Here is a 13,817-nt window from a genome sequence, read left to right on the forward strand (position 1 = left end):
ATGCAGAAAGGCATTGTCCTTCGGATTCTTAGGTAATTGATTGTAATAGATCAATGAAAATTCTGTAAAACGGAGTGCAATTTAGACAGTCAGGATCAGCATAAGCAAAAAGAAAAGAAAAAAAAAAGAAACACTGAAATGGGGCTTATCTATTTACTCAGCAGCTGATAAAGCCTGACAAGTTAATTAAGTCACTTTTATTAAGGTTGCAATAACATATGATACTTCAGTGATAATACACTTAACTGATGTGGACAAATTTTTTAAAAAAAAAACACACTAATGAAAAAGTAGCAATTAAAAGTTTATACTTTAAAAATCATTTAAACTAAATGACCTAAATTAAGTCACCTGAAGTAATACAATTTTGTCTATAAGATGATTTTTAAAACACCAAGCTGCCCTAGAATGATGGCAGAAAATCAGGAATTGTTCAACACATTCAAAATGAGAACGGGAATAAATATTTTATAATATAATACAAAGGTATCAATATTTCAAAGCCTTTGTTCACACTTTACAAAATTCTTAATGCAACTGATGTTTCTGAGATGATGATATCAGATGGATACAATTCTTTGCAGGTATTTTATCGGATTAAGGGTATATGTTTATTATCTCAAGCCCAGCTTAACTAATTTCATTCTCAGGGTCAAAAACTTTCTGAAAATAACTGCTCAGGGATGTTCATTATTAATAGTGTTCCTCTCTTGTTAATAGTTTATGGTGAGCTTCTCAGAATATTATGAGACTGTAAAAATTCTATCCCAATAAATGTGTCTATAGTAATAAATTGGATATAAGTTATAGTCTATGAGTTTCACATTGATTTATGCTTGTCGTAACAAGTAGCTGCACATGGTCTGCACAACCTAGCAGAGTGCAGCATATGGTTTGCTGATTGTGGATGCAGAAGAGTCAGAAATAATCCACATTTATAGAAAATAATTATAAAATGAGATCAGAAAATCACTTTACACACATTTATTATTTCTTTTCTAAACTGATTTGAGCAGGAAACCTCCTCTAGATCAATAACTTATTTCTGCAGGATACTCTTTTACTTGACATGGAAAACCAGAGCCAATTGAATGTGCTTCTGGAAGTGATTACAAGTTAACAATGAGAGCATGCAACAGAGATTTGAGGTACACACATTTGGTGCATTTGTCCACGTGATAAAATCCTGCATCTTATTTTCTCGTTACAATTTTGTCATACGTATAATTGACATAGGTTTTTAAAATAAAATGGAAACAAATCACCTTAAATTTTAATTATGAAAACTGCAATATTTCATTATGCAATCCAAAAATTCTTATGCAACTTAAAAACTCTAGATCTAATAACTCAACTCTAAGTATCAAGATAAAAACAGAAAAACTCAGTTTATTATCATAAAACTCAGAAATGTTCTCATGGTTAGTATTTTTGTGTTGAAGGCACTGTATCAACATGGTGGATTATTTTGTATCTAGGCTTTGTGCTGTATTCACCCAGACTTGGTTAGTTACTTTGACAGCATATATATTCCCCTCTCTTAAACAGAAATGTGAATGAAAAAAATACTGAAGCATTTTGAACTCTCATATTTTACCTTTGACTGTTTCCAAATAAAGACTTAGAATTTCTAGTTCTAAAAAAATAAATAAAAATAAAAATGGAAATATTTGTCTTCTTTAAGATTTTTGGAATGATTTTATATTAGATTTAAAATATTCATTTAGTAAATTTAAAATGACAGAAACATTTAAGTAAGAATGCATATTGTGAGACCAATAATACAAAATATTTTAAATAGCTTCATGTGGTTTATCTTCGTCAGTACAAGTATGTGATACTAAAGCTGATAGCAAGTGGAACACTTCACCCACAGGTGAGAAATGAGAAATTTTAAGGCCTATTGAACACAACATAATTTCACAGTGGGTCATTACAAATTTATATAGCACAGGTGTTTCTATAATTAGAGTCCATTGGAAAAATGCACAGTATTCTATGTTCACCAATGTTCAAATACAGCTCCATGTGGGCACTTTGCTGATCTCAGAATAATAGGCATCTTATTAAAATGTAAAAATAATACAAGTAAATTTCAAAATTAATTATCTTGAAAAATTCTTTGCTTCTTGCATAAGGGTTTTTTTTGATCCCTAATAGAGTTAAGGCAATATAATTTTTTAGAATCTATGTGTGTATACTTTAGTACAATTTCGATGACAAATAATTTCAAATTTCAAAAATAAACATTGTTTAAGTAGTACACTATATTTAAAAAAAAACACCAGAAAAAAAGTGTGAAATAATTTTAAATCTTATAGTCAAAATCTAATTTTTTTTAATTAAAGGGAAGAGTGACCCCTCTTCCTATTTAAGTTCTACTTATACATTTCGAAGACTTTCTCAGTTGCTTTCTGTGTAACATAATGCTGTTCAGTTATTTTATTTTATCAAAATTGTACTTGCTCTTTGGAGAAAGATGGACTTGTTATTCTGCTTTATTGGGACATTCGTTTATTAGGTTTTAAGGAGTGTCTCGGTGCTTCTTTTAGAAAGGCAAGGGTTTTGTATAAGCTGAAGATGAGATTTTTTTTAATCTTGATATTTGATAAAGGAAAGATACTTCATGAAATTATTAGAATGTACAACAAAGCTCGATGTTTAGAGAACAAAATATTCTGTGTGAAATGGTGCACCTGGGCATTAGTTGCATAAGGAGACAGAGGAGGGTTGGTCTGATCAACCAAGAGACTGATTTGATATGCATGACTTTAAGCAAAAAAAAAAAAAAAAAAGAAAAGAAAGAAAGAAAAAAAAAGAAAAAAGGGTTTACTGTGTGCTTCATTTGGTTTTAACAACACAAGAGTGGTCCAGTCTGAATTCGTCTCTTTGTATGTCCAGTCCAACCCTGTCCCTGTCCTTAGCCCTAGGTCTTTGTCAAGTTCTGCTCCTGAACATTATTGACTCAGCGACATCCCAAATTTTTGCTCATCTTCAAGCTGAGAAACCTTCAACCTTACTTCATTCATCAGAAGGCTATCGCTCACAAAATAAATTTAAAATTTTGAGCAATCTTTAAATTATAAAAATTATAATGTAATATAAGTACTCAAATTTAATAAATAACATGTATTTTGTACATTTTTCAGAATAGAAACAGAAAATTGGATCCCTTAGCTTATAACAATAAGAAGCACAAATCCTGACTTGTGGGCAGAGAGGGATCTGGGAAGTTAGGTGGCACATCTGCCCTGTGTGGCCTTCTTACCTGAAGAAACAGAAGGCAGTCAGGCATGGTAGCTCATGCCTGTAATCCCAGTGCTTTGGGAGGCTGAGGCGGGAGGATCATCTGAGGTCAGGAGTTCGAGACCAGCCTGTCCAACATGTGAGACCCCCGTCTCCACTGAAAATACAAAAATTAGCTGGGCGTGGTGGCACACACCTGTAATCCCAGCTACACAGAAGGCTGAGACAGGAGAATCACTTGAACCCCAGAGGTGGAGTTGCAGTAAACCGAGATTATCCCATTGCACTCCAGCCTGAACAACAGGAGCAAAATCCCATCTAAAAAAAAAAAAAAAAAGAAAGAAAGAAAGAAAGAAAGAAAGAAAGAAAGAAAAAATAAAAGCAGCAGCAGCAAAAGGCTGGATGTCTGAAGGTCAGAACAGCCTCCACTGTAAATTGTCTTATTGGTCTACAGGTATGAGGAGTAAGTACAAACAAATAAGTCAATCCTTCAAACAAAATGTGACTTACCCTTTTTCTCAGCCTCAAACTATTCTTGTTTCCAACAAAATCAATTATGCCCATTTATTTTCTCTTTACTCTTTTCCTTTTTCTCTGCTCTCCATTTTCCTTTTTCCTTCCTTCCACTCTCCTGTCTCAAGCTATTATATCTGATAAATATCCACACTGTGACTGAGTGAAAGCTTTAACACGTTTAAGTCTGCAAACAGAAAATTTGACTTCCTCTCTTCCTATATAAATACCCATTATTTCTTTCTCTTGCTTGATTGCTCTGGCCAGAACTTCCAATACTATGTTGAATAGGAGTGGTGAGAGAGGGCATCCTTTTCTTGTGCTGGTTTTCAAAGAGAATGCTTCCCAGCTTTTGCCCATTCAGTATGATATCGGCTGTGGGCAGATGACATGATTGTATGTTTAGAAAACCCCATAGTCAGAGCCCAGAATCTCTTTAAGCTGATAAGTGACTTCAGCAAATTCTCAGGATACAAAAATCAATGGCAGAAATCACAAGCATTCCTGTACACCACTAATAGACAAACAGAGGGCCAAATCATGAGGGAACTCCCATTCGCATTTGCTACAAAGAGAATAAAATGCCTTGGAGTACAACTTACAAGGGGTGTGAAGGACCTTTTCAAAGAGAACTACAAACCACTGCTCAGGGAAATAAGAGAGGGCACAAACAAATAGAAAGACATTCCATGCTCATGAATAGGAAGAATCAATATTGTGCAAATGGCCATACTGCCCAAAGTAATTTATAGATTCAATGCTATCCCCATCAAGGTACCACTGACTTTCTTCACAGAATTAGAAAAAAACTACTTTAAATTTCATATGAACCAAAAAAGAGCATTTATAGCCAAGACAATCCTAAGCAAAAAGAACAAAGCTGGAGGTATCACACTACCTGATTTCAAAGTATACTATAAGGATACAGTAACCAAAACAGCATGTTACTGGTACCAAAACAGATTTATAGACCAATGGAACAGAACAGAGGCCTCAGAATTAAGTCTACACATCTGGAATCATCTGATCTTTGACAAACCTGACACAAAGAAGCAATGGGGAAACGAGTCCCTGCTTAATAAATGATGTTGGGAAAACTGGCTAGCCATATGCAGAAAACTGAAACTAGACCCCTTCCTTACACCTTATACAAAAATTAACTCAAGATGAATTAAAGACTTAAATGTAAGGCCTAAAGCCATAAACACTCTAGAAGAAAATCTAGGCAATACCATTCAGGACATAGGCATGGGCAAAGACTTCATGACTAAAACGCCAAAAGCAATGGCAACAAAAGCCAAAATAGACAAATGGGATCTAATTAAACTAAAGAGCCTCTGCACAGCAAAATAAACTATCATCAGAGTGAACAGGCAGCCTACAGAGTGGGAGAAAATGTTTGCAATCTATCCATCTGACAAAGCACTAATATCCTGAGTCGACAAGCAACTTAAATAAATTTACAAGAAAAAAAAAACCATCAAAAAGTGGACAAAGGATATGAACAGACACTTCTCAAAAGAAGACATTTATGTGGCCAATAAATATATGAAAAACTCATCATCACTGGTCATTAGAGAAATGCAAATCAAAACCTCAATGAGATACCATCTCACGCCAGTTAGAATGGTGATCATTAAAAAGTTAGGAAACAACAGATGCTGGAGAGGACGTGGAGAAATAGGAATGCTTTTACACTGTTGGTGGGAGTGTAAATTAGTTCAACCATTGTGGAAGACAGTGTGGCAATTCCTCAAGGATCTAGAACCAGAAATACCATTTGACCCAGCAATCTCATTACTGGGTATATGCCTAAAGGATTATAAATCATTCTACTATAAAGCCACAGGCACACATATGTTTATTGCAGCACTGTTCACAATTGCAAAGACTTGGAACCAACTCAGATGCCCATGAATGATAGACTGGATAAATAAAATGTGGTACATATACACCATTGAATACTATGCAGCTATAAAAAAGGATGAGTTCATGTTCTTTGCAGGGACATGTATGAAGCTGGAAACCATCATTCTCAGCAAACTAACACAGGAACAGAAAACCGAACACGGCATGTTCTCACTCATAAGTGGGAGTTGAGCAATGAGAACACGTGGACACAGGGAGAGGAATATTACACATTGGGGCCTGTTCGGGGGGTGGAGGGCTAGGGGAGGGATAGCATTAGGAGAAATACCTAATGTAGATGATGGGTTGATGGGTGCAGCAAACCACCATGGCACGTGTATACCTATGTAACAAACCTGCACTTTCTGCACATATATCCCAGAACTTAAAGTATAATTAAAAAAAACATTTAAGTCAGTAAATATTTTCTCCATAAACAAATAATTTAAATCACCAGAAAATAAATGCTATGGTTGACCAAGCTAAGGGACTATACAAGTTCATGCTGAAATTATACTCTGTAAATCACAATACCATGAAATTGCAGTCATTTTTCCAAAACACATATCTATAACAGAAACATGTTTTTTCAAGTAATGAATAATAGCATCAAAGTCACTGAACCAGTTAAAAAACAATTCCTCCTTGGTAACCTTTAACCACCAAATATAATAATAGAGCCACTATTGAATTGGGCCTAAAGTGCTGAAACCTATTCTAGAACTGGCATAGCTTTGTGATCCATAAATGGCTTTTCAATGTCATCAAAAGAGGAGCTGAGGACTTCACACATTGATTGGTAGTATTGCAAAAGAGACAAGAAATGATGGGTTAATCAAGTCAAAGCTAAAGGCCCTGGGACTACCAGATCCCACACCTGGAACTTACAGCACACAGCTGAGTGCCCAGAAGGGAACGGTGCAGGACACAGTTCTCTCTGCTGGCTGCTGAAAGGTTTCCATAGTGATACTTTTTACTAATTTATTGAATAACTTAACATTTACTTTTTTCCCAGTTTTCTTTTGCAAGCACTTTGAAACATATCCCCTTTTAAACTTTCAAATTAACTTTTACTGAACCAGAACCATTTACATCCAAGTGGAAACTGAGCATTGTTCCACGCAGATCTACATTTTATAAATGATCCTTGGAAATATATGAAAAACTTGACTTGAAAATCTCCATTTCATAATTTTCTTATACTGCTTCTAAGATAGGAAATGAAACTGTAAGATTTCTATGCCTCGCAACTATATGTTGTGAAAGGTTAATTAAAATTTATTCGACAGTTTGCAATTTTAAAAAAATAGCATATTTGATTAGCAATAAAAAACAAACAAACCAAATTTGAGATATCAAATAAATGGGTTTTTTGGTGTTAAAGTGACCTTAGTCATTCTGGTTACTCTACATCTTCTTGTACTTAAATGCAAAAGATAGTGTCTATAAAAGCCGTGTCTATCGTGAATAACACCCTCAATACAAAGGTAAAGTTTCTGTGAAGCAGCATTCTTGTCTGCTTCTTAAAGAATTTACAACTTTTAAAGTGTTTTCTATTTTGCATTATTCAATTTTTATTTTTCTAAGTAACTCAACTAGATCTTATGATATATAAGACCTGTGTAAAAATGTTAAAGAAAATTTTATTTATATTCTCTTTTTCATACCTACAAAATCACAAATCTGCTGCAAATGAAAAAGGCCAACACACTTGTAGAGATATCTGTGTACTCAATTTTATTCTTGTATATAATAAAGATATGTAGAAGCATCTCATGTAGATTTCTGAACTCAAATACTTCCCTACCATATTGGAAAATTATATTTCTGAAACATATAGTTTGAGTATACAAGTGGCCCACCCATGCCAAATCTCAGGGGTAGGACTGACCTTATTTTGTTTGCCCTTATTTAAAACTGCCATTGCTTTAAGAAGCTGGTGTCAACTGGCCACCACCCTACGTGTGGCATAAAAAATTCCTCTATGCATTTCCATGGTTCCATGAGTATAAGAAACGCAATGTGCTTCCATTTACCTTACTTCAAGCATTGGTTATTTTTGTGACTTACTTGTAAGGTAGAAAGCACTGTGGTTTGAAATGAAGCTCCAGATTCTCCCAGTTTAAAATCAAAGTGTGCACATTTTCAGGATAGTATGTCTTCGGCAAGAAGAACATGCTAGCCATCATTGGTTTCTATAGCCCATTATTTCCCCCATGTCGGGGGATAAGGTATTGTTGAGTTGTTCCTAAGTTGTTATCTCCTTGAAGAAATGACTTAAGCCACCCTGTCTAGTAAATCTACCGGGAAAGGGGATAAAAATATAACATGTTAGCCTCACTTTACTAATGTCACATTACTGAATCAGAGAAATCTACGTGTACGGGTAGAAATACCCCTTATATTTTATGCATCAAGTAGTTATTGAGCATTTGCTAAGTCCAGGCATTCTTCTATGCTCTGGAAAATCTGTTGTGAAGAGAATAAAGTCCCTGCCTATGGGATGATTCCATTCTGGAAGTGGCCGTGAGAGGGGCTTCCAGTACTTTTGGTCATAAGTGTTTGCTCAGATTTAAGTCAAATTTCCTGGTTGTTTTTACATTTTTACTGTGTTTCAATGAAAAATTTGTACTTCCAGCTTTATCCTGGGGTTAATAGTAGAAAGGACCAGTGTGCTTTCATATTAGGGGATACATTGGCATCTGTTTTAGAGACCTTGCAACAATGTTTTCCAATAAAAATTAAATTCACTCCAAGCTTATAAGAACACAATCAAGCTGAATCAAGATTCGTCAATAAATTAAGGATAAGAATTTCAAGATACTTGCCAGAGAATCTATTATATTATTTTAACGATTGTAAAGACAGGACTTAGTTTCCCTTTTAATCCATTTGTAAGTGCTAAATAAATTAGAAATCCTTCAGAGTGATTTTTTTAAACAAACTTGAATATTATTATTTTGTCTTTTATAAACTAAGCCTTTACTAAAAAGAGCAAGATTGTATTTCTGTGATGTAAAGATCTAATGGTATCCATTAGGATGCTTTAGTACTCCTCTTTACTTTCCATTCAAAGGCATAAAGATTGCCTTAATACCTACACAGAAGAGTTTTGTGCAATTAATGGTTTAGATAGCTGCTTATTGAAGAAAGGAATAAGATTTAATTATTTTTTGTTTTTAAGAAAAAAATTCCTACTGTGGTTTCCCTTTTAATGTTTATCCTCTCTATAATACACCCATGCTAATCTAACAATAATTGCGAATGTCTACTCAATTTTGTATTTATTGATTTCAACATATATTCTTACTTCAGAAAAATAGGTATTTCACATTCTAAAGATTTGATGGACAGAGTCTAGTATCAATTTAGCTCTTAAAATAGACTTCTCACGAACAATGAAGTTACATATCTCTTTTTAAAATGAACTCAAGATATCACTTACTTATTCAGTAAGATGATAGCAGCCTCTCAAATCTAAATCCCTCCATATTTGTAGGGAAATGCCCTGCAGGTTTAAACATTACCTATCACTGCTTTTTTGGTTCTTTCAATAATATGTGGACAGATTTAAGTACATTTAAGTCTAAACATGAGGAATAGCCAAATACTCTAATTGGCAGAATACCTGTACTGCAGTTTCTTTCTCAGATGAAAGTGTGTGTGTATGTGTGTGTGTGTGTGTGTGTGTATGTGGTGTGTGTGTGTGAGAGAGAGAGACAGAGAAAGTGCAAGGGATATAGAGACAGCAAAAGAGACAGAGAGTGAGAGTTTTGCACAAAATTAAGCAAGAAAAAGAAATATGTGGTTATGCTTCTTAGCAAGGGGGTAACTTCTTTTTAGAATTCAACGTCCAGAGTTGCTGTGTCTAGGAGAACTATTACTCATTTTCTCCAAGCCTTGGCTTTTTCCCTAAATGCGTAAGCTAAAAGATGGGTCTTTGATAAGTAATATTTAAAATTGATTTTATTTCATTGTTGCACAAAAGATTCTGCGAATTCCTTAATTCACTGTACAATCTAATTACAGCTTGATTTCTCAGTGGGAAAATATATTACCCTATCTTCTCAAGTTACTTTTTGATTATTATCTTCTATGGCTACTGCAGCCCTGGATTACAGCCCAGTCATTTCTTTCAGTTTAGTCCTCTCTGTAGCACCGAGTATTGCAGTCGATTTGATCATACAGCATTTAATATTGATTATGGAACTGGTGAACAACAGACTGTAGTATTCAGGCCTGGCTGTTGTGGATACATTTCGCAGCATGTATTCATAATAATGCACCTTTGTGGGTAGGTTGTTGATAGTGATTAGAGTTGCCAGGAAGGTTTCATATTTAAAACTCATTGAGTTTACAACCATATGACAATTATAGGAACAAAAACCTGCTCTGCATCTGATTATTTTTCCAAAATATTTTTCATATGTAATAATAATCATCAAAAAGTATGTTTAAACTCTGTGAGTATTGTGCTCTGTTGAGGGCCGCTTTTATTTTTATTTTTATTTTCTTGACAAATCTTCTATGCTTCTTAAGAACACTGGTTAATGTTCATGTGGATGCTGACAAAGAGAATGATATGGGGTTCTTGTCTCAGAGAGGAGACCAAGTCTAAGCAAATGAATGAAAATGCAGAGAGTAAAAGCTTACCTTTTTCCTGTTTCCGCTCTCTCTTTTATGATCTCAGTGTCTTTCCTTTCTACCTCTCTGTCTCTGTTTCCTGATCTATCTCTCCTCTTTCTACACCTCCCCTACCCAAACACAGACACACACTTCCAGGGCTTTGGAGACAGGCCTCTGTGAAGTGTGTGACTACAGAAACTTGCCCTAATAACATGAGGTGCTAATTGTTTCTGCCTGCTGCTTCTGCCTCCAGCACCCTTTGCATCTGTCTTCAGAACCTCTCATGCTCTGCTCACTTGGGAAGGCCAAGGTTTTGGTCAAGGGAGACACCCACACAATTGCAGTAGTGAATTAACGGTCTAAACTCAGAGTTAAGAAGCCCCAAGATCAGTGTGCAGGACCTGTGTGCCCCCTGCCACCTGCAGACTACCACCTGTTCCTGCTCCGGTGACTCTTCAATACTGTGCTGGACTCAGCTGGGGTCATGGGCCACAGAGACTTCCTGGTTTCCAAGGTTTCCAGTTACACAAGGGTATCTTTATCATAAAGCTACTGTTTTCCTTTTTTAAATTAAATTTGATATCTTTATTTTTTAAGTTAGCAGTTGGTCATGTGGCTCTACATTTGAGGATGGCATTTTTTTTTTTCCAGTTAAAGATATAAAACTAAATGTAGCTTATGTATACAGACTCTGGGTCATATAGACTTTAGAAAAAATTTTTAAAAATTAATTGCCATTGTGTAAAACGTAAAACTTAAATTCGTTCTACATTTCATGGGCTTGCATGATGAATTTGGTTCTATAATATTGACTTTAGTTACACAAGATGTGTTGATTTGACTGGAGTCACAATCCCTCCCCTAACATAATTGAAAACATAACATTTGATAGATGATTTGAGATAATTTTAATTACCTTTTAAGAGAGCCTTTGATTAAAAAAATGAAAATTTCCATATTAATTTTTGAACTGCATAAGAGATCAGTGTTTGAGCTTATTTTTAATACATTTTTGAACCAAACTTTAAGAAAGACTAAAGTATACACTGTTTAAAATTATTTAAGATGCTTTTTGAACATTCTCTCCAAGAATTTTCCATCAGCTGAAGTTTTATTGCATTTCTGATTGGAGCTATGAAGAACAGTCAATATAGGCACAAAGAAGCCACCAGAAAAAGAAACAGAAAGAAACCCTAAAAAAGTCCCAAGTTGATTCAATATCACGATACAGATAAGATCATGGTGGGGCTGAATATCAAATAAGACAACTGCCCATGCTAACAAAAAAAGAGACGTCTTAGAGGACCCATGCACATTGCAAAACGAATGGCAATGCCCTGTTTAATGTGACTTAGGGTTGAAGAATTTTGAAGACCATAACTGTTTAGCTTCCTATGTAAACAACATTTAAGGCTCCTTCTTATCTTGTTCCACACACAAGAAGAAGCTTTTTTGCTTTCGTTTAACAAAAAGTATTTTCAACCTCACAGATGTAGGCAGGTAAAAAAGCCCTTTTCTCTAATAAAGACTTGGTTTCATTGTATGTATTAAATCTGTGTTAAAACACAGCCACTCAATGTTAACTAAAACTGCATTGAGGGACCTCTGAATCACCAGCATATTTTCATTTAATCAAAGACACCTGGTTTTTTGAATCTCTGACTCTAAATAATTCTTGGTATTTTCTTTTCCTTTATCTTTGATAAAGGACTTTCCTTTTCTATAGCTGGTGTCGTCAAAATGCATTGGTCCCCTCCACCCCCCAAACCAAAGACGTAAACAATATTCACGCAGGGGGAATATAACTTATGCAATTCACAGAGTATACAAACATTTATTGGTACAAAACCTGCAACATGAGTTTTTTGTTAAATTTTAACAGTGTTTTCTCAAATCTTCAAAGCTTGCCTTGATGGTTTGCTGAAGTAATTGAACCACTCTTGAGTTGTTTTATATAGGACATCTTATCTTTCTTTCATTACCCAGGCTGTGTCTTCTTTCTATTCCCATGAAATCCATGTACACACTTTAGAAGCCCTCCTGAACAAGCTCGCTTCTAACTTTCACAGAGCCCTTAGCACAATTTGAATACGAAAGAGATACTGAATAAAAAGCTTTAATCTCTTGTCTGTTATGCTGCTTTCTTGCCTCTCTTCATCTCCTCCTCTTCCAAGGGCTTTTCTGTGTGAGTAAAGTGAACACTTTCTGTTTAAAGTGAAGTGTGATATTCAAGAAGATGCATTCGGTAGGCTGAGATCGGGAAGCGGCTCCTGTAAATCTCCTCTGTCAAAAATTTAGCTACATTTCTGCTGCATTGCCTTCTGTTTAAGTCTTTGCAGGTAAAAGATTAGTAAAGAGCTCTCCGTGAACAAAAATCATTCAATCAGCAGAATGTACAGGGAGTATCAAATGTGCCCTCCGCCTCAAATACTGTGGGGTTCTCTCCTCTGATACCTCTTCCCCTCGGTGAGCTGAAACTGCTTGAAAGGGTTTTCTGTTCTCTGGTCTCTTGTCAATTTGAATGCCAGGAAATGAGCCCCCTTTGTGAGATTAATTAATAGCAGGAGCGGATCGGCCGAGCCCAATCGCCACGCAACGGAGCTGTAATTGCTACTTTGTGGAAAGGAAAGAAAAAAAGTTTGGGTTGCCGTTTAAGAAGAGGGTTTAAGGAAAGTTCTTTGAACTAGAGGTCTCAGTGCACTGGATTAAGGCAAGAAGCAAGGAGGCCTTTGAAGTTTGCTAAGAGGTTTTGGAGGGGAAAAAAGTTGGGTGGCAAAGGGAGCTGGCAACATCAAAAGCACTCTCACTGCTCCTCACCTGCTTGGCTTCCGAATGGGGCCCACAGGCTGGAAAGCAGCCTTGCAGGTCAAGTGACCAGCCAGGATGGCGGGGGTGGGTGTTTGTTTATTTGCGCTGCAGACATGCACTGTTGCTACAATGTATGTGCCGTATCTCAAATTAGAGGTGCTGATTTAAGATTCTGCTCTTGGATGCACTTATAGAATGAACCTACATCTGCCACCCGATCCCCCAAATTGATTTCTCTCATTTCTTCATGCCACTTTCCCTTCTAAGATCTGCAAAAACAGTTTACAAAGTTTCCCTGCTTATCATTTAGCAATGTTATATTGATAAGAGAAAAAAAAAAAGGATGAGATTATTACAGAAAACATATCCATCCCCTGTCTGGAAATTAGAATTAGTGAATGCCGTGTATTCTCAACAGGGACAATATCGCCCCCAAGGGGGTGAAATTGATTCTTGGGGGTGGGGGGGGCTGAAAAAAAATCTTAGCTATTATAACCTTTCCTGGCTCTCTAAAGGACTACAGTACATCAACGGATACACAATATATCTGAACTAATACAATTTCATGGGGAGGGAAACAATTAGAAATAAAATATCTACAAAGGCTCTTTAGGGGTCAGAGTAAAACAAATAATAAACCCTGAGATCACTGGTATAAGCAAATTTCTAAAAAGTTGCATGAATTTCATTTCATAAGAATTGTGTATTGACCAGAA

Source organism: Nomascus leucogenys, chromosome 14, assembly GCF_006542625.1.
Source record: "Nomascus leucogenys isolate Asia chromosome 14, Asia_NLE_v1, whole genome shotgun sequence".
Classification (NCBI taxonomy): Eukaryota; Metazoa; Chordata; class Mammalia; order Primates; family Hylobatidae; genus Nomascus; species Nomascus leucogenys.